The sequence below is a fragment of the Mastomys coucha genome, unplaced genomic scaffold, assembly GCF_008632895.1.
Source record: "Mastomys coucha isolate ucsf_1 unplaced genomic scaffold, UCSF_Mcou_1 pScaffold9, whole genome shotgun sequence".
NCBI lineage: Eukaryota > Metazoa > Chordata > Mammalia > Rodentia > Muridae > Mastomys > Mastomys coucha.
In genome coordinates this window covers 58,320,161-58,342,511 of record NW_022196915.1, presented here as the reverse complement: position 1 = coordinate 58,342,511, position 22,351 = coordinate 58,320,161, and the positions used below count along the sequence as shown (strand labels likewise).

At 40.3% G+C, this 22,351-nt stretch overlaps 1 long non-coding RNA gene across 1 annotated transcript in view; it reads left to right on the top strand.

The window, feature by feature from the left end:
- The first annotated feature begins 7 nt into the window (after positions 1-7).
- Positions 8-22,351, top strand: part of LOC116084984 — a 51,333-nt gene continuing 28,989 nt past the window's right edge. The window contains exon 1 of the long non-coding RNA XR_004116341.1: positions 8-204. This is a non-coding gene — a long non-coding RNA (uncharacterized LOC116084984). The remainder of the gene's footprint in view (positions 205-22,351) is intronic.

Sequence of the window (22,351 nt, the reverse complement as noted above, 5' to 3'; positions counted from 1 at the left end):
AAGCATGGTAGCTGACCTCACAATGAGTGCCATACACTCACCATAGAGACAAGATAGTCAACAGCATGCATACTACTGCCCTATGGAAAATCCTGTAAGACATTGAGATAAATGGATTTGTGCCTTTCTACCTAAGAGTAGTGGAAAGGATGTGCACTTCTTCTAATCCAAGGATGGGCTTCTATAGATGTTTCATCATGACAGGTAAATGTATTTTTATCTGCTAAATTTGGTGAGTCAGTTATAAAGTCTTCATTGCTAGCATGTTGCATACATGCCTTATAGAAGCAGTGTGTTCAAGAGGACCCTGGGACTTCTCTATAGCCTGAGTCTTATAATAAGCAGTATGTATAAAGAGAGCCAGTGAATTGCATACTGTACTTTTATCAGACCTCAGGCTGTGAATCTTGGGAAAACTTAGGTTACATCTAATATTCGTACAAAGTGGAGAATGGCTCTGCTTTATCACAGAAGACTTCTTTCATTAATTTTGTTTTCTTTTCCACAAATAATATTTGCAGCAATACATAGTAAATCTCATGTGTATGAATGCATGTGGCCATGTGCCACTGCATATATGTGGTGGCCAGAGAATAACCAGCAGTGTTCATCCTCCCCTCCCACATATTTGAGATGCGCCCTCTTGTTATTCCCTACTGCATATACCAGGCTACTTGGGGTGTGATCTTCCTGAGATTCTCCAGTCCCCATCCCCCAACTCCCCTTAGGAGTGCTGGGATTGCAGAATGTTTCTACTGTGTGCAGATTTCCATGACTTCAGAGGATCCACAGGCAGGTCTTCAAACATGCATGGTAAGCATATTCCCCACTGATCTATCTCCTCAGCCTGAAACCTGATTTTAAAAAATGTGCTATAGATTTTGGCAGACATAGACATAAAATGATAATGATATCATTATATTATATATATCCAGAAATATATGGATATGTATATACACTATACATTCTCCTTAATTCTCCTGTCTTTTTATACTCTATATGGATGAAACAGCACATGAATACCATAGACTATTACTTACCATCAAAAGGGAGTAACTATGTGTGCTATTGATATGCAAATCACATAACAGTATAAATACTCACAAATATTAAGGATGAAGTGGGTTAATTTTGTTCAAAAATCATATAACTGAACAAAATATAAAAACAAAAATTATGAAACCACTAAAGACTGGTGAGAATGGAGTAAAGTGGGTGAATTGCAAAAAAGAAAATACAAGAATAACAATTCAGATAAAAATGATGCATGATCCAGGATTTAGGAATATAGAGTTAAAAAAGAAAAATACTACTCCTAAGTGTGGTAGCTAGCAGTATTTTAGGGTGAGGAATAAGAGGCTGGGAAGGGCTCTGATGAATTTCTTCTAGCTTTCTGGGGATCATCTATTTCTTGACACGGGAAGTTTTAAGGTCACATTTTTCTGTCAAAATTTCTACTGACAGTTGTATTTTAATTTAGAGCATACTTCACTGACATGGCTTATTTAAAATCTTCAAAATGCAATTAAAGGTTGGAGTAGCCTTAGTTTACTCATGTGTAGTTTATATATAGTTAAAAATAATTGTTTATTGACCTCTAATGTATTTGTTTCTAATTTTTCAGATTAGAATTGTAACACTTCTCCCTTTTTTCTTTTCTCACCCTCCCATACATATCTCTCTACTCTCCTTCAAATTCATGGCCTCCTTTTCCACTAAATGCTAGGACATTCATATAGTCCTACATATAGCCTGGTCAGTCTGTATGATATTCCTTGCATACATGTTTTCAGGGCTGATCATTCTGCACTGGACAACCAGTTGGTGTGATCTTCCCTGGATAAGTCCATCTAGTCCACTCCCAGCTTTTCTCAGTTGCCTATAGTCCTTTGTGTAAGGCTGAGACCTCATGGGCTTTTCTGTGTCCAGTTTGGTATGTCTGATGATGTTTTCAAATCATATCCTCTAACTCACTAATGCAAGACCATTATTATTATGGATTTACTTCTTATATTTTAATCTATACTTTATAATCATCAAGAGTAAAGGGTGTATCTTTATTACACAATTATGTCTTAGTGGCAGTTCTTTTTATCTTGTAACATTATATTCTTATGTCTCTATAAAAACATCATCTTCACTCTAGCTGTTCATTTTGAATTGTTGGGAAAATATGACCACACACACACATACACACACACACACACACACACACACACACACACACACACAGAGAGAGAGAGAGAGAGAGAGAGAGAGAGAGAGAGAGAGAGAGAGAGAGAGAGAGAGAGAGGTGTCATAATACCACGTACCTAGATGATAATGATAATCATTACATAAAATCATTGAAACCCACTTCTTAACTCAGATCAATTTATTGGTTTGATACACTGAACAACACTTGTATTAAAATGTCCTTATATAGCACAGTGCCACATACAATAGATGAATATGCAATGAAAATGTAGGAAGTACACAGTCATGTGCTGTATAACAATGTCTTGGCCAGTGATCTACCATCTATATGGTAGTAGCTCCATAAAATCAATGTAGTGGCAGCCTTGATTTGCATAAGTATAATCTGATGTTTTCCCAACAATGAAATTACCCAGTGGTGTGTTTCTCCAAGTGTAATTTTATCTGTAATTATGTCTCAACACAGACTCCTGAAGTCTTACTGGATGTCAGTCTCAGCCCATCAGAGGCCACAGTGGCTTAGATATTGGATATTATTTTAAAGCCAGAAAATCCAACAGTTATCTCCAGGGTCTAGATCACTCCAGGCTAAGTGACTTTTTAGCCAGTTCTTCAAGAATTTAGAGATGTGCATTTGCCTCAAAGAGTGGTTAAGATTCACACTTTGTGGACAGAACAATTGATTTAATCTTACAATCTCCACTTCCTAGTTGCATGACCTTGGGCAAGTTATTTAACTTTGGTAAGCCCCAATTTCAATGTTTGAAGTGGAGATAATGGTTGTTATCTCACAGGATTATAGTGAGATTAAATGAGATTTTGAGCCTCAAGTACTAAGGACAGAGCATGCCCAGGATTAAGCCCTGCAAAAGACCACTGCTATTACTATTTCACATTATTTATCTGGGGGTGATACACTCTCAGAGCATGCCCTGGCATTCATACATTTCCATTCGTACACAGTCTGCAATGTGTAATGTTTTATACCCTCCTATTCAATGGCCCTTCTTTGTCACCATTCTAAACTATGATGCACAGCAAGGGCATTTTGAGATAACCAAAGTGTGTGAACATCTGAAAGTCATAACAGGATCTACCAGGAGTGTGAGAAAGGCTATGTGAGCAGTCTGAGATATTTAAAGGACAACTTCCATCTCAAAGTAACCCTGTTACATGATTCGCTGGGTTATTTACAACTCCAGAGTACACAGGTGGCTGTATCCACAGATCAGACAGCCTCAGACTCCTCGGATCTGGACACTAAGTCTCTGTTTGAGTGACATTTTTGTGGAATACTCGGGGAATTTGGCCATTTATACAGGGCAAGCTAGAGTATTGGGAAACATAAAATTTTGGGACCTTCTACAATGTTTTTTCAATGAAATATAGTTGCAGTTTAAAGGTTCATCTGATAATTAGGGGAGTAAATAAGACCATGTTGATCTATAGAATCTTGGGATATCCAGCAACTATTTGATTTGGTAAAAGGTGACTGTGCTAATTAACATATGGATAAACATATCTTAATGGGAAATTTGCAAAGTAATACTGGCTGATACTTGAGGAATTAGGCAAATGTATTTCAATGTATAACTGAGAAAAGTTACTGCATTTCAAGACTCACAGAGACAGAAACATAAAATGAAATTATTAGCATGTAGATTATCTCTGAGTAACCAGGTGAAGTCAAATGCAAATGCTATCTAGAGCCACAATTCCTAGAAGATAGACAAAAAGATAGTGAAAATAAAACTTAGATATGTTCTGGCAACTTTCTTTTAGAAGCTAACAGAGTGGCACAAACTCCTATTTTCACAAGTTATATTCATGTGACATCTTTTTTATATTGTAATTAGAATTAATTTCTCCTTACTCTGAATTATTGAAATTTGTATTTATTTGAAATTTGTTCACTTTCTGTTTATATTGATTCAGGAATATTTTTACATTTTTTTTCTAACTTTTACAATATATAATCATTTTTACAATTTGTCATCACAGGACCCCAGTTCTGAAAACAAATGGGAATGCAAGCCAGTGGTGCCCTTTGGCAAAAAAAAATGTGCCAGACACTTTATCTCAGGTGTTGCAAATGTAGAGATTGAATACATTTAACATGTTTATGTGCTTGATGTAAAACAATTATTCCAAATATCTTCTGATGGCACATTCATTTTTCTAAGGACCTGTGCTCTGTGCATGTCGATACCTTACAGCCTTACACCCAGCTCTTCTTTCATTTCTGTTTTCTGCATAGCACTTACAGCCTTGGAATTTGTGATTTCAAAAGTACACTAAGAAAACATAGCCATTGAACCACAAATACTACAATCTGCATACCTCGGACATACAATTTGCATACGAGGAGCAAATAGAGCTATATTTCCAAGATTAAAAATGTCATGGGTGGGGGGAGTCGGAGAGATAGCTCAGGAGATAAGAATACTTACTCCTCTTGTAGAGGATCTGGGTTTAGTTCCCAGCATCCATACATTGGTTCATAAATGCCTCCAATTTCAGTAACAGGGCATTTAATAATTTCTATTAAATTCTCAGCACCAGATATGCACATGGCACACACACACACACACACACACACACACGTAAACAAAATACTCCTACATAAAATATGAATAAACATTTAAAATTATCATCGATCCCTGTGTACAAGATACATTCAGTGTGGTCCTTTTCTGTTTACATGCAGAAAAATTTGTCTTGTTTGTGGTTATCTACCTAATTGTTGGGTCAGCTGACACTCTGCATTTCTACATAGTTTTATCATATATATATATATATATATGTATGTATATACATATATACATATGTACATATATACATACACACACACACATACACACACAGATACACATACATATATGTGGTAGATTTAAGATAGAGCCATATGTTAACCAAGCCTCAGGAGTTGGTTTTAAGATTCCTTTTTCCTGCATTCCAGAACTTGACAGAGAAGCACCTCAAGGGTTATTTCATGAATCTAATTCCCTTGGGATACTTGAGAAAGATACATGGACATAAGAGCCATAGCTGGATGCAAGTGTTTATCTTCTCCGGGTCCTAATAGCAATTGGGACCCTTGGCTGCAGAGGAGAATATAGACTCCCCTGAATCTTCTCAAGCTTTCTTCTTGTAGTTCTTGTACTTACAAAGGGACAGAAACATTTTTAATGGTCCACTAGCTTTCTTCATTTCTTGCTGCACTCACATTTATTGGTCACCAAACATATACAAAGGATGGTACTAAATATTTAAGGGAACAAAGTGACATCCTGAGTTTCTTCTTTATGGCTTTGCCTCAAATCCCTTGCAGAAAACCAGCCTTCTATCTTACATGCTCCCCTCTCAATAAATCACCTTTCTTCACTTATTTTTAACCCTTTTAATGCTGTGAGCACTTGTGTATCCATAGCTACAGTGATTACAAAGCCAGTTGGCTCTTATCTCCTCTTTATGTTCAATATAGTTTTTCCTAGGTAATTTAAACTCAAGGAAACTAGTGATTATATAGAGAATTTGAAAGTCATATTCACTACAGTCCTAATGCTGTTGTTCTCTATATATGATTATGGTAATTATGTTAAATAGCTCATGTTTTATGGCGGTTATGCCAGGGGCAAAGCATTTTGCTTGTTATCACCTGCATGATTTCTCTCCACAACATGAAAGGATTTTATTCCCATTTTGCAGTTTAGGAAACAGAGACCCAAAACCATCTGTAGAAGGAGAGTTCAATATTTGAACCTGGCTTTTCAGATTATAAAGCTTTGACTCTTTCAGTTTACCACATTGCCAAGAAAATGTACTTTTCCCCAAACCCATGATTTTCATCTACAACCTACAACTCTGCTGCAAGTACATCTTCAAAGGGGGGGGGGTTGGATAGCATCATACTAATGGTTGAACGTAATTAGCAGAAATTAAAACCCCATCTTGGAAGTTCTATGGACTGAACACGGGATCTTGTGTGCACTGTACAAAGACTCCAGCATTGATCTCTAGCTTAAGCCCTGGGTCCATTGCTTCCTGGAATCCTGGGTAGTACTGGGCTCCTTCCTGTCCAGAGAGCAAATACTGACCCTAGAACTGACCCTAGATGCTTTGATAGCTCAGATAAGCATTCTCTCTCTCTCTCTCTCTCTCTCTCTCTCTCTCTCTCTCTCTCTCTCTCTCTCTCTCTCTCTCTCTCTCTTTCCCTTTCTCTTTCTCTCTCTTTCTCATTTCAGCTCAATTTCTAGACCTTCAAGACTAGAGGTGGATGATCTATTGGGTCCCCAAAGTCTTCTCTGGTGTTCCCCAGTGAAGACTGCTTTTATTCAGTTTTCCTGAAGCTTATTCTTTAAACGTTGCCTGAAAGTGATGTCATCATAGCCTAGTGATCAAATTCTGCTCTGAAATTAGCAGCTTTGAGTTGCCACTCGGTGACCTTGGACAAGGCACTATGAAGTTTTGGTCTCTGTGCCCTTGTGTGCCACATGAGAAGAGCCATAGTAATTAGATAATGCCCAACTGCCTTTAGCACAACCATCTTAACCTTCCCTCCTGTGGGTACTAGAGAGAACCCACCTTTTATTCTTCAAACACTTTTAGCCACTTCTTATAGCAAGGTCCAGGTGCCCACTGTGCAGCTGTCTGATCACTCCTGCTTCTCCTAAGTCATTAACCTCAGGATAACATTCTGGGGGGCACTGGGTTACAACAAGGACATAAAAATTATGAGCTGGGGCTGTCATTGACTTCATGGCCTTTAATGGCCCCATTGTCTCCTTAAGCAGATGGGAAGTTATCTTCTGGCTGCAGCTTTGGGGGAAGGTAATGTTGGAATGCTTCTGCATAGAGAAAAAGAGTAGGCATGGCCTGCCCCAGCAGGCAATCGGCTGGCATGGTAATAAAGTCTGGTGGCAAAATGAAACATTAAAACACCCCATAAAAGCCTAAGCGCTTCATCACCATCGCTAATGAAAATATATGATTGCCTAATAAAATGATCCATGCCAGCCGCCGGCCATGGATCTGCATTTATTAACACCTGTTACAGCTGCCATCTCCTTCCTGGGAAGGGCAGCCTTCTGCTCCAGACAGCTTATGGCCTGGGGAATTGAGTACAGGGCAAATGTCTGGTCAGTTGCTCTCACAGGAGAACCCAGCCAACCTGGGACCCAGCAACATCTGTGCTTCTTATGGCTGTGAAGAGACAAGGGCAGAGGTTGGTGAGCCAAGTAGAGTAATAAAACAGGATATTCGACTGTGGACAGTGCCTAGTAGACTGTAGAAGTGAGGCATACATTATCAACACATGAGCAAAGCCCAGGCGCACTACAGGATACTCAGAAAGAATAAGAGAATTTTATTCCCATTCTCTACCTCATTCTCTCCAATGAGTATTTCACTAGCTGTTCAAAGCAAGAGTTACTAAGGTCACATGAAATTTCTGAGTAGCTTACAGAACCAATATTGAGGCAAGTCCCACGCTAAAGTACATATGTTCATAAACAATCTTCCCATAGACCTTTCTTGGCTGTACCACTTCTGTGACTCCTTCATACCCAGTTGTCAGCTCTGACACAGGTGTGATCTATTTTGATTCTTGGGAAATGGGAAGTGCAGTTCTTCCCAAATTTGCCAAAGAGCGTTGGGGAAGTCTGCTAGCCTGTCAGCCTCAGAGCTGGATCCCAAGCAATGGTCTTAGATGCTTTAATTACTCTAACATCGTAGGGTAGAGAGATTCTGCCGTCCTCTGTGTTCCTGCTCCTCCATGTTCTGAGAATGGCAGCCATTGCTCATGCTTAAAATGGCATGGCTAACAACTACAGAGTAAAAGATTTTCACAGAAACAGTAATGTGTGACATTCATAAGTACTAAAAGAGACTGGAGGACTCTTAAGGTAAAGGGCCTTTTGTCCCAAGTTAGGTTTTCTCCTTCCTATTGTCAGAATAGTCACAGCCCAGTTATCACTTGCTCGTTAGGAGATTCTCTACCATGGTCCTGAAAGAGGATTTCTATTTGAAAATTTAAATTTTTTTTTTTTTTTTTTAGTTTCCTGTCTCTATTTTGCAATCCTGTCTACAAAAGGGTTTTATTTAAAGAAATGACATTAGGTCTAAAGAGAAAATAAAGGCTCATCTATGAAGCAATTATAATTAACAGGAACTCCTCAGATGTCATTTCAATTTGCCATCAAGCTACCCTTCAAGGCAAACTTTATTTTCATTCTTTTATAGAATTTGTGTTTGAGTCTGAGTCAAGGTATGAGATTTGCATAAATCCATCCCACTCAATAAAGTCCAAGGAGGATGGCTTCTATTCCAGGCCCACCCATGCCCTGTATGCTTTCATCACAGCACTCTCGCTCCAGTGATGTTCCCCAACCTTGAGTTTCCTTGTCTCTGTCAGAAAGACCCTTGGACCTCAAATGTTATTATCTAGCTTACGATGTCTCTCTTCTCATAACTTGCCTCACAGTGAAGGCACTTTATTACTGGCTGTATTCTCAAATACATTTTCCTTTTCCAGCCACTACAATTTTCACAAGCAGAGGGGCGTTGTTAACTCGAGTTTTCCTTGCTGGACTTGACATTGGCTGATTGCATTCCACTGACATGCACTCCTCCCGCTGAGTTGCTGAGATCGTCCCCTATCATTTCTGCATCCCAAGCTGGCAGGGTGTGTGGCTTTGCAATGTCTTTTTTCTACTCCAGAAAGAATAGGATGGAACAGCTTTATGGATGAAAATCAGAGGCTCATGTAATGGGAAAGCCAGATTACTGCTTTCCTACCAAGAGAAAAGCAAAGCTTACCAACGTGAATTTGTCCTCCTGTCTTGTCCCCTCTTCCCCTCCCACCTGAAATTCTGACTTTTTATCTGTGTTTTGTCTTTTTGAGGGGGAAAAAAAGAGGTATACCTGGATAGAGCATTTCTAAAGTAGAAAGGGAAGACTAATAACAAAAGAACTTTCCATGAACCTCAACAATCCTATTAGTAAATAATACATTGAATGCCTGAGTCACAACACTGCAAACAAGAATGGAGTGACTAAAGATGCTTCAGCCATCTATTGGACATTTTTCAATAGATTGGTTAACTGAAGAGGTTAGAATTAATGGAGTACATCGTTTAAGACTTGCTGGGATAAAATATCCCCCCAAGGTGTGAGCAACACAGCTTGGGAGGAGAAGCTACAACAAGAGGTGAAGAGGCATATTCTGAAGCAAAGAACTTAAGGGAGTGAACTTAAGGACTACTGGGAAATGTTTATCACAAAATCTGGGAGGAGCAAAGACAAAAAAGTCATTCGGTCTCAGAAGTAACTCTTTCAACCAACAGAACTCTCTCAATCAAGAATGATTGGCAACTAGAAGCAAGAGCATGTCCTATATTGTGGCACTGGATGGAGCAGAGGGCAGTGGAGACAGAAAGCTATGCAGAAGTTGCCACTGTGCAGTCAGTGCTAGAATATCAAGTTTGGTCTTTCACCATTAGCTTCACTTTTAAGTGATAAACTCTCTGCAGATCAGTTTGCCACTTGCAAATGCAAAACAGAGACATGGTAACCCAGCCCCCACAGTTATTCAAAGAATGGAACAAGATGATATGGAATTCAAGCACATGCCGGGGGTCCCATAAGCACCCAAGAATTATTAAGAGCGCTCTGCAGCTCTTTGCTTTGATCAAGGCCAAGCTACAGAATTTATAAAGTATGCAAAGCATTTGTTTCTCCTGCGTCTCCACAGCAGCTTCTATTTTGTCCCTTACTCTTTTCTCTGGAGGGAGAAGATAAGTGGAAGAAATGATGGCAAAAATCTAAGGAAGTGAGCAGGGACTTGTTGGCATTTAATTACTAAGAGATGAAAAGACATAAGAGGTGGGGCTTAGGGAAGTTTGTGGGAGTCTTCAGGGAGTTGTGGAGCTTCTCTTTATTCATTTTATGCTGGTATAAGAGGATTCCTGAGATGGATGACTTAAGGGCATAATTATAATGTATAGAAGTGCAATGCATAAATGTATTTTTTTGGGATACTGAAAAGTTCCCAGTCAAGGGACCCACATCTAGTGATGGTTTCACTTTCTTTGGTCATAGTAGAAAACAAAAAGATGAGAAAAGAGGGGATGGGTAGTAGAATCAAACTGCAGCCTCAAGCCCCTGTATCGTTAGCCGATTATGATGGTAGAGACTTCATGACCCACACACCTGTTAAACCTTGCCTCCCACTACTGTTGGAAGTTAAGTCTGGAGGCATAACCCAACCATAGCCCATTAGTACTTTATGCTCAATATATAGCCAGCTAAAGAGAGATAGTCATGAACTAGTTCTCAGGATGAAGTTCACTGCCATCTTACTAATGGATTGCTCTGTAGTTTACCAGGAGAGCTAAGGTGCTAACTGTTCTAGTTATCTTATGACACAGGTAGTCTGTGATAGAGATTAGCTCATTTAAGATCAGCTGGCTCAGTCCCCAAGAGTCTGCCCATGGATAATGTGTAGGTGCTAGTGGGAGACATCTATGAAGGATTGCATTTTTCAGAAGTAGTTGTGCTAGACAGGGATAGACTGTGAAATATCCTTTTAGGCATTCAATTTGTCAACAAAGATTTTACTCAGGCCCCTCTACGAGAGTCATTGATTTAAACACTTTGTTGCTTTTGTGTAGACGTTATCCTATCTGTCTCAGGGCAGAGCCTGAGCTGAGAGAGAGGAGGAAGGTGTTAGGAACTGGCTGCAAGGCTGACTGCGTGCATGTGGGGACTTTGCTGACAGACAGGCATTCAACCCACATTTACTGAGGCCTATCTGGCTCAGCATCATGATAAGCACTGCAAGAAACACAGAGATGAATAAAACATAGTCTGTGTCCTTGAGGATCTCACAGTCTAGTGGATAAGAGAATCAAATAAGGAAATACAAATAACACAAAGTGATATTTTGAAATAGAGTGGTGTAGAATGTACTCCTGAAGAAACTGTAACCTTCAGCAGGATGTGTAAGAATCCAGGGCTCCCTAAACTGGTGCTTAATAACTGGGAAGCCAGAACCAGGCTGAGATGCAAGAGTTGGATGAAGACCTTGAAGCTAGCCAGGAGCTGAAGGAGGATGCCAGTGGCAGCAACAGAGAGTCACAGAAATTCAAAGGGTGATGGTCAAAGCATGAATTCTTGGTTTCTTTTTTAATTTTGTACATTTTATTTTGTTTTATAAATGTGAAGATCAACCATTTAAACAGTAGTAGTTTACTTTTTAAGTTACAAGTTTAGAATCAAACTATGTACTTCAGCTAGACAGTGACAGAACAATGCCAAGGGTCTTGGGACTTTATCTTACACAGTCTGCAGTGAACAGACACTGTTTAAAAACATAGCAACAAGGGTTGTAAATTTTCCAATATGTGTTGCAGTTGCTCTGATTCTTGTGATGTGTCTACTTGCATCATGTTTAGAATTCTGTTCATGCCTAGTCAATGCTGTCATTAAAAATGACACTTAAACAAAGCTCCTGTATGGTACTAACACTCGCTGTAAGAGTTAATCCCAGTGTGTGTGTGTGTGTGTGTGTGTGTGTGTGTGTGTCTTTGTGTGTCTGTGTGTCTGTGTGTTTGTGTGTAAGTGTGTGCATCTGTGTACATGTGTATAGAAATGAGAGCTGAATTGTGAGCATCTCGTCCACTCTCCAGCATCTTTTTTGAGACAAGGTCTCTCATTGAACCTGGGGAGTGCTGATTTGGCTAGACTGGCAGGTCAACAAGTCCCAGGGTGCCTCTTATCTCTGCTTACCCAGTACAGAGCTTACACATGAATGCCACAGTGCTCAGATTTTTTGGGCAGTGCTGGGGATCTAAACTCAGGTCTTCATGCCTATGCAGCAAATCACTGTAGCAAGTGAGCTATCCCCCCAACCTGTTCTACTCTAAACATTGATCTATGTCCTGATAACCAAGAGATTGACTGAATCACTAAACTTTGGGAAGACAGAGAAGAATGTAAAGGGGATTTCTGGGGTCAGAAGACAGGGCAGGACGTGAAACAGCTTCATTGCATTCTTCCATTGAGCTTGGTCCACAGCAGTCTGCTGCTTCCCTCTCTTTTGTAGAACTGGCCCTTTGGGGCAGGACAACTGTGTTTCCTTCCTAGGAAACAAGATCATGTTTCCAGACGCAAGATGGTTTCTTTCTTTCATCTTTCTGGTAGCCTCCATGTATCTAACATTCATTAATAAAGCTCCAATCCCTTGGCCCAGTTTGGCTTTGATTGAAGAGCTCAATATAAATGAATATCTAGAATGAATCATTTAGAAAACACACTCCTCCCACTGTTAGGAGAAATAGCTTCTAAAATGTTTACCTATGTACAGGTGTTAAAAGATGCTGCTGGGAATCCTATGGACCTTTTGAAGATGGGCTCTACAGAGGATCTTTACTTTCCTGGGTACATGACTTTGAAGGGGTTTAGGGCCCTGATTCTTGGTTTCTCATTATGACCACCCATCTGGTCATTAATTTGGTGGGTTCCTCTGATATACATTTCCATTCATTCTCACCTATCACCCCACCAGAGGCCCAAAGCAATAAGGCCACTTAATTATGTCTTGAAGATATTAAAGCAATTGGCTAAATAAACTCTTTCTTTTATAAGCTATTGGGCTCAGGTATTTTATTACAGTAAAGGGATACTATTTAATATAATGGTCCTTTTCCTATAGGCATTTCCTTTATTTTTTTCACCTAAAATTGTTCAGATAATGTGTCTGTTTGGAGACAGAAGAGGAACATACAGGACTCTAGAGCAGCAGTTCTCAACTTGTGAGTCTTGACCCCTTTGGAGGTGGCATGTGAAATATGTTTCATATTAAATATTTACTTCTTATTCAAAACTAACAAATTACAAGTTATAAAGTAGCAATGGAATCATTTTATATTTCTATTTGGGGGTTATCACAACATGAGGAACTGCATTAAAGGGTCACAGCCCTAGGAAGGTTCAGACATCACTTCTCTAGAGAATCCAACAATCTCTCTCCTATTATCCAGGAAAAAGTGGTCTATAAAGTTATGTCTCATAACCCGGGACAGAACTGTGCTAAAATGCGGTCTTTGAATAAATGCTATTTGCTGAGATGGAGTGGATTTCCTAACAACCTCCTTGAATAGAAAAATCTTTTCTAATTGAGTCAACCATCCCACACCATCTTATTCACATGAGGCCATCTTAGCAATATATCTTAACAACAGTTCTGGTAATTCTGAAAAATTGTGATACATGATAGAAGGTTAATAGGGAGGAATTCATACCATTTAGAAGCTTATAAAGTAAAGAAGTTTTAAGTAAAAAGTTTTAAGTATAAAGTAAAGAAGTTTTGATCCATAAAACTTTGTAATATGTAAGTTAATCATGTAAGACAGGAGGGAAATAGACATTTTTAAAAATATGGCCACATGGTTTTTATCACTTTGAGTTGTAGTGATGATGATGAAGATGATGATGAAGGTGATGGTGGTGATAATGATGATATCCTAGACTGGATGGTTTAAATGACAGAGATTTATTTTTCACATGTCTGGAGCCTGGAATGTCCAGGCTTAAGACATTGGTCAATCAGATGTCTGAAGATACAGAACTTTCTACAGCCTGCTAACAAGATTCAAAATCCAGGCCTCTTTTTCCCTCTCTTTCTTTTCTCTCTCTCTCTCCTTCTGTGAACTGAAGTTTCCCATGTTACACAATTCTCCTGCCTCAACATCCCTAGTGCTGGATTCAGACATGCAGGAGAACAATCAGTTTCATCGTCTTTCTTGTGATGGCGCTGATCCTATTCTTGAGAGCTTCACACTTAGGACTTAAAAACCTTTCAAAGGCCCCACCTCCAAAGACCATCACATTCTGGGATCAGGTTTCAATGTAGAAATTTGGGAGCAGGGCATAACATTCAGCCCATGGCAGGAGGCAGCAAGAAAGAAGTAAGCTGTTCCTCTGAACAGGGGTGGCTAGTACAGGTTTTAAGAAAGGCTATGCTAGTAGGATGATAAGGTTAAAGCAGGAAAGAGACATAGAAAAGATGCCCCAGATATGACCGACCAGAGACCAGGACTTGTGGAATTTTCAAAACAACCCAGCAGATTTTGACTTTTACTCCTGGGAAATAAACAATGATGGAAGTCACTACTTTTTAAGTCTTGCAAATATTACTCTGTATATTTCTTTTGACCACATGAGAAAGGAAAATAAGGTGATTGCTAAGGAGTACGACAATAATTGTGACAAGGGACTATGTTGGTGGGAGGGGATCAGAAGAGGTGATGGAGTGGTTCAAACCCACTTCTGGATGTGAAATGGGTGGATTTCAAGGACAGAATAAAAACAGTTTTGTAATAGCTCCAGTCCATTCATTTGTAAGTTTCAACATAAGACCTTAGTATGAGCCATTCACAAAAAACAAAGCTTTATTACAGTTCTAGAGGCTGCAACCACAAAGTGAAGGCACCAGCAGATTTGGTGTCCAATGGGTGTTGCTCTCAGTGTCCAAAATGAAACTTAGCTATATCCTTACAGATAAAGGGGATGAGCGGACTTGGTGAATTACTTTTGTAAGAGCATAAACTCCATTAATAAAGCTTAAGCCCTCATAATCAAACCACCTCAATAAATGTCTCACTTTTTAACATTATCACACCAGATGTTAGGGTCTAACGTATGAAATGGGGCAAGAAGGTCACCAATGTTCAGAACAAAGCAAATTAAAAAGTGTGAGGCACATGTAATTTAAGACCTCACCAAGGAGACTGACGTAGCTAGAAATTCAATTATTCATGGATTAAGACTGGTGGACAGTAAGAGAAGAGGCATATCAGATAGTGTGGATAAAGCAGAAGACAAAAAAATAATCACAGGTTTTAGAGAATAGGTAGGTTGGCTTGGCTGCAATTAAATTTTAAGATATTAAGATGGAGTAATGGTTATGCTTGTCAGTTTGATGGGATTTGGAGTCACCATGGAAACAAATATTTAGGCATATCTGTTAGAAGTTTTCTAGATTAGCTTAATGGGATGAAGACCTTCTCTCAGTGTGGGCAGCACTGCCCTGAATGAACAGGAGGAAGTGTCTGAGTACCAGCAATCATCTTCCTCTGCATCTTGATTAGAGGTGCATTGTACTGGGGTCCTCAAGCTTCCGTATTTGTGACCACCTAACCATGAAGAAACATTCAAACCTTGCCTTAAAATAACTCCTTCCTTCCTTAGACTGCATGTGTCAGGTATTTTTGCCCTAGCAACACAAAGTGATTAATATGGATGGGTACACAGAAGTTATGGCTCTGAGGATTCTTGTTAGATGCATCTTGATTTCTCATGACCCAGATTCATCTTCTTTTCAAAAACATACCAAGGATACTCTCAAAAGGTGATTTTCTGCCACAGCACTGCTGACAGTGATTGGCTGGCCTCTTCTGGTGTCTTTCTAAAAGGCTAATTCATTAGATCAAGATAGCTCCTTCTTCTAGGCATAAGTTTTGGTTTTGGAACATCTCCCAGTGTTGAATTGAATCTGCCTTCTGCCTTCTGACCATTGGCTCTGATTCATTTCAGTTGCTATTATCTAGTTCATTTATGCAAGAAGTAGTTCTTAAAATTCACACAAAGACATAAGGAAGATAATTTAGCATGCTTTGAATTTCTTCTACCTTGGTGAAAGCTATTTTACTTTGATTTTATAACTTAATAATCATAATACTCCTGATACAGAAGATCCTCAAATCAAACCATGCAACTTAAATACAGAGTGTATGTATTCATTCCAGAATATATGTAGAAGGAATTGGTAAAGGTCATGTAATTATGCCTTTCTTCAAAGAGGTAGTTCCTTAAGGAAGACTAAATAATTCAGAATTTCTTACTGTCTTCCTCTCCCATTACTTCTTGTGTGGTTTATGAGAAAGTGGGTATAAATGTGGACCTCAGGCTACACAGCATGAGGTATCTGCTCACATCTAATACTGACACAAGCTTTAAGTGAGAAGGATGGATGTGTAGGTACACAGGAGACTGAGGGATGGCTCTGCCAAGTTTAACAAGTTGCAGAATAGAAAAATACTTGGATTTTATCCTCAGGTAGGGGTAAAAAGTGGGCTCAAGAACCAAACTCTTTCACTATAGGCAGGAAGGCAGGGAGGCAGGGAGGCAGGGAGGCAGGGAGGCAGGGAGGCAGGGAGGCAGGGAGGCAGGGAGGCAGGGAGGCAGGGAGGAGGCAGGGAGGCAGGGAGGAGGCAGGGAGGCAGGAATCTAATGTCCAAAATCCATGCTCAGTCCAAGAACTTGCTCTAGCTCATTTCATAGAACAAGGTCCAAGAAACATCACCAGATCAGTGATCAGAAAAATGTAAAACAAAGGGCAGGCTTTAACAATTAATTGTCTTGGATCATAGGACATTGTGTTTCATTTTGGGGAAGCAGAGAAGGGGGCAGGCCCAAGCTTTTCCTTAAATTGTTAATATCTGGTCAGAAATACACATGACTAAAATCAACCAAGATATAAAGGTTTAGGAGCCATGAAAGCATGAATGTTATAGATCAAGAGAGAGGTTTGAATTGGTCATTAAGTTCAGGATAACTAGATATCATTTTAACAAATACAGTATAGATGGTTAATAATATGGAAGAGAAAAACTACATGTGGTATGAGTAAATATGAATCTCATAAATAGAAGTCCTATTAATAACAACTGGTAGCTCTTACAAGAGATGGGTCACAGAAAAGTGTGTGTGATTGGTTGAATTTAATTCCACAACTGATGGAGGATTCTTGAAATGTTTGAACATTGTATTCCTGGGTCAAACCCATGTGTATTAATTCTGGCCTCTCTAACCAGGAGGACAGCTTTCATCTCTTTTTTACAGAATATTTTCTACATGCATATTAGCTAGTCTGTTGCTTTTTCATATTTTCTTGAATATAAGTAACTCAATTATGTAAAAAAATAAAAATCTCTTGTCTGTAAGTCATGGTTTTCTCCCTCTTTGGCATTTTAGCTGCTCTTGCTTGGCTATATTACATGATAGTCTCAAGCAATTGGTGTCTATTGGAATTTTACAATATGCCAGGAATGTTGGGAATTTTAGCCAAACTATTTTAAACCTCATAAGTTTCATAAGAAAACTTATGCAGTATGTGCTATTTTGTCATTTTGAGAACATGAGATTCAGAAAGGTTGGGTACATTTTTCAAAGCTAGTGACCAGCACAAGTGGAATAGGAACTTGGGCTTCTTCCCTGCCTAATTCATGCCCCTAAGCATCATACTATTTCCCTACAAGGCACTCTCCACCATTAGTCACTGTTGATCCAGTGACCAAGTGTCTGACAGAAACAACTTCAAGGAAGACTGATGTGTTTTAGTTCATGTTGTTTTGAGGTATCAGTTTATTATAGAAAGATGGATACGGTGCAATAATGCAGTTCAACTCAAGGCAGCCAGGAAGCAGAAAGAAGGACGTTAAGTAAGAACATTAAGAGTTGTGAGAGGCTCTGACTGTACCTGACTAACACAGATGTAGAGGCTCACAGCCATCCATTGAACTGAGTACAGGGTCCCCAGTGAAGGAATTAGAGAAAGAACCAATGGAGCTGAGGGGTTTGCAGCCCCTTAGGACGAACAACAATATGAACTAACTAGTACCCTCAGAGCTCCCAGGGACTCAACCACCAACCAAAGACTGCACATGGAGGGGTCTGATTGTTCAGGCAGCATGTGTATGGTAGAGGATTGCAAAATCGATCATCAATAGGAGGAGAGGACCTCAATCCTGTGAAGGTTCTGTGCCCCAGTGTAGGGGAATGCCAGGGCCAGAAAGTGGGAGAGGGTGGGGTGGCAGGCATGGGGAAGAGGGAGGCAACAGGGGTTTGTTTTTGTTTGTTTCTTTGTTTTTTGGAGGGGAAACTGGGAATGGAGAAATTTGCATGTAAATAAAGAAAATATCTAAAATAAAATAAAAAAAGAGTTGACTCAAAATGCTTAGGAAATAACCTCTGTGGCTGGTCTATTTTAACTAGCTATCATCCCTTACATGTTTTTACCCCCCAATCACCCCTTCATTATATGAATCCATCAATATATTAGACCATTGATCAGATCATAGCCTTCATTATCTACCCTTCTCTGGAGGATGTCCCAAGACACACACAGAAGTACAATCTTATTAACCCAATCAACTTGACAGCCACCAAAACCCAATCAACTTTACAGCTATCATTGACCATCATACCTTCAACAAATATGGAGTCCCTGTGAAATATGGGTCTAGATTCTTCATCACCAAATAACCGTCTTTCCTAAATTGTAAGATTCCTTACTTTGAAACATGTGTTAGGATCAGAACTTTTCAATAATCAGTCTTACAGGCCCCCTTATGTTTGGTTAGTAATTACAACACAATTGGATCTTAGAAACAATTGCCACATTAATTGCACTTGCATCTTCAAGAAGGAAAGAAAAATTAATTCTAAATCAATCCATCCTTAGGATTTTGTAGAAAAACCACATCTCCCTTCTAGTAGCTTATTTGATACAAACCAGAGATAGTAAATAACCCTCCCCTTGTAATGTATGCCACGTGATAAAAGTCTATCTTAAATATAATACTGGGCCCACTTTTTCTTTTCATTATAATAATAGTAGTAATAATTTATTGATGAATGGAAAGAAGAGGAAGGGAAATGTGCTTCTGACTGCTACAGAGGAAGAGAAATCCAATAGCCCCTTTACCTTTTAGCACTAAAAGCTTGAATTAAAATGATTGAGCACTGCATTATAAATATCAATATAAAAGGGCAATGGAATGTGAGAAAATAATCCTGGTCATAATGAAAGCAATGGGGTATTTAGACTGGATGTGACCAGATGGGACAGGAAGGCACCACTTGAGATAGTCTGGCTCATTCATATCAACCTCAGTCAGCAACTGGGTGAAGCAGACAGTTTGAGAACAGTAGAATGGCAAGATTCTTACCACACTGGAATTTCATCTTCATTTTACCTTGGCGATGGTCAGAACAGTCTCCTCTCACCAGGACACTGTAAAATACAGGAGAGCCTGCAGTGTTGCTTTCGTGGGCATCATACTTACCCCATTTCGTGGATTGTAAAACCAACCTCTTTTCCTCTTGGTTCTTGATTGCTTCCCATTATGACAGGTCTTCTGGGTTCCTAACCATATGTGAAGTGTCCTGGAGTGTCCTAAACCCTTGTGGTCTGACACTAGATGCTTTAGAGCAAATGAAGTTTGTAAGACCCAAAGAAGCTAGATATTATGCCCTGGGCTATCTGCATTTTATATTTTATCCTCCAATGAAGATGCAAGTCAAACCAAATGCAATTATGCAGGCAAGAAGTCTTCTTACCTAAGACCAAACTCTCTCCTATAGTATTGAGAAAAATAGTAATAGGTTATATTCCTCTAATCAAGTCATGGGACAGTAATCTCCAATGAAATCATGTATATATTCCTAAGCTAGATGAGAAATGTGAGTTATGGTGTGGTGTCAAACTGATTCTCAGAGAAACAGTAAGCCAAGAAAACAGTGAGAAGCACCTCAAAGGAAGAGTGAATGGCTCTGAAGGCAGAGGCCACTGCCCCCAGCCAGTGCAGGACTTTTACCAGGGGACTCAGGCAGAAGCAGCTCATTCATATTTGATGGACCCTCTACTTTAGCCGCTGAACTCTGAAGTTATGAGTCCAAAAGATGGATTTACATCACAGCTGTGCTGAAAGTGATCCAGAATTTCTATGCTGCAGTGCCTGAGGGGAACCATCTGGTTGGAGTGAGCACTTGAGAACTTGTCTTGAAGCTGCGTTCACACAACACTCTAAGTAACACTGAAAGAAATTGAGTGTCCAGCTCTTACAGTGCCTGAAGGTAAAATAGTGGCACAGTACTAGTCGGATGTTGTCGTCACAAGAATGCTATACAACAGCCAGGCAATCTCAGTGACAAACAACTGTAAGTTGGTGTTTCCACGCTCACTGGTCTGTGGCTCAGCTGGTAGCTCTGCGTCAGCTACGGATCTGAAGGTCACCAGAGCTCAACTTGCTTTCCATTAGACTGACTCAGGCTGCAGGGAGAGGATTGCTTCAGGTGACTCTCTCTGGTCAGAAATTCTTTCAAACTTTGACCTTTAGCCCCTCAAGGATCTACTCAAGGAAAAGGCATTCCAGAGCTCAATAACAGAAGCATTTTTTAGTCCTCTGCCCATGCCATGCCCACTCATATCCTGCACCGGCTGCTTTTTTTGTGTCAACTTGACACAAACTAGAGTCATCACAGAGAAAGGAGCCTCAGGTGAGGATATGCCTCCATGAGATCCAACTGTAAGACATTTTCTCAATTAGTAACCAATGGGAGTGGGGGTGGGAACCCAGCCCGTTGTGGGTGGTGCCATTCCTGGGCTGGAGGTCCTATGTTCTATAAGAAAGCAGGCTGAGCAAGTAGAGGGAAGCAAACCAATAAGCAGCACCCCACCATGGCCTCTGCATCAGCTCCTGCCTTCAGGTACCCGTCCTGCTTAAGTTTCTGTCCCGATTTCCTCCAGTGATGGATTATGATCAGTAAGTGTGACCCTTATCCTTTTCTCTCCAACTTGCTTTTTGGTCACGATGTTTTGTTGCAACAATAGAAACCTTAAGACACATCCCATCAGCTAATGCCAGGCTCAGCTAGCCAAAGCCTGAAGGTGTGTGATAGGTAAGTATAGTCTTTCCTGCTGCCACGAAAGGATGTGGTTAGACACTATGACCAGCAGAAGGAAGAACTGGTGCCAAGATACTTTTTAGTATAGTTGCATAATATTTGGCCTTGGAAACGTTTTCTAGAATTTCTGATGTCCACTTCTACTTCCTTGTAGGCAAATTAGGGCTATATATCTTAGATGTTAAGGAAGGTGACAGAATGGACGATGCTTCCAGTCTCAAGTTTGTCTTCTTCCTAGTGCAGACTATCTAGATGTCACTGAGCAAATTATTTAACTGTACTGTACCTTAGTTTCATTGTCTCTGTCTCTTTTCAAAGTAACTCTTGAGTAATTTTTTTCTATGCCCTCTTGTTCTCAAATAACAGCTGGTCATGTATATACTCACACTAGCTCATTTTAGCTCCCGAATAAAGACACAGAGACCTGATATTTTAAATAACAAGCTGCAGTCACTAAGATAGGCAGGATCTGAGCTATTTCCAACCCTCTAAAGCTGCCCCTTTCCCAGCCACATTGTGGGACCACGTTCTTCCCAGCCACTGGGCAAGGCTGCTAGGGAGGCAAAACACAGGGAGCCTCTTGATTGCACTTATCCCAGTGCCACTGGGCGGGTGTTGGGCTTTAGGCAAGTGCCAAGACACCATTCCAGGGGTGGGAAACTGGTCTGAGATGTGGGAAAGCTGAAGCTGGTATTTCCTGATTTCCAGACCTCCAGTCACCGCTGGAGAATCACAGAGAGAAGTCAGAAACTAAGAGACAGGGATCCATAGGCCCTCGGCAAGGCTGGGACGGTTGGGGGCCCTTGGGCTGAAGACTTCGTCTAGCAAAGGACTGGAGCTGGGAGCTCTGGCTTAGCTCACAGGTGATCGTCCTTAGCTTGACAGTGGTTGGGTGGAAGCACAGAGATGCCTTCTATGGGAGACTTAGGCTGTGGCTCTGTAGGTGAAGGCCTTCTCCATTCTCCTCCATGGTGGTGATAGATGAAAGAGACAGTCCTTGGTTCCAAACTGTTTATTGGTTACCTTTTGCAGGGAGAAATGTCTGGGAGGGGAAGCTTATTGGCTAAACCTTTAGGACCTCTAGGTACCTCATTAGCATGGAGAAATCTGTTCTGGGCCTATGTGACCACAGGTCACATTTCCTTATGTGGGAAGTGTGGCACATGTTTCAGGCCAGGAATCTGTCAGGGAGCAGGGAGCCACCTACTGTCTCAGGTGTGTACCCCAAGTTTCCAGGGAATCAGACCCACTCTTATCTTACCAAGCTTTCTGGCATGGTTTACCATCCCATACCATATGGTCCTTTACTTCCAATCTGAGTCCTGCCCTGACTTGTTCTTTCCACCTGTCCTCATGGTGACTCCCCACCAGTCCTTCCACATGGTTTCTCCACTTATCTTCTCCCTGT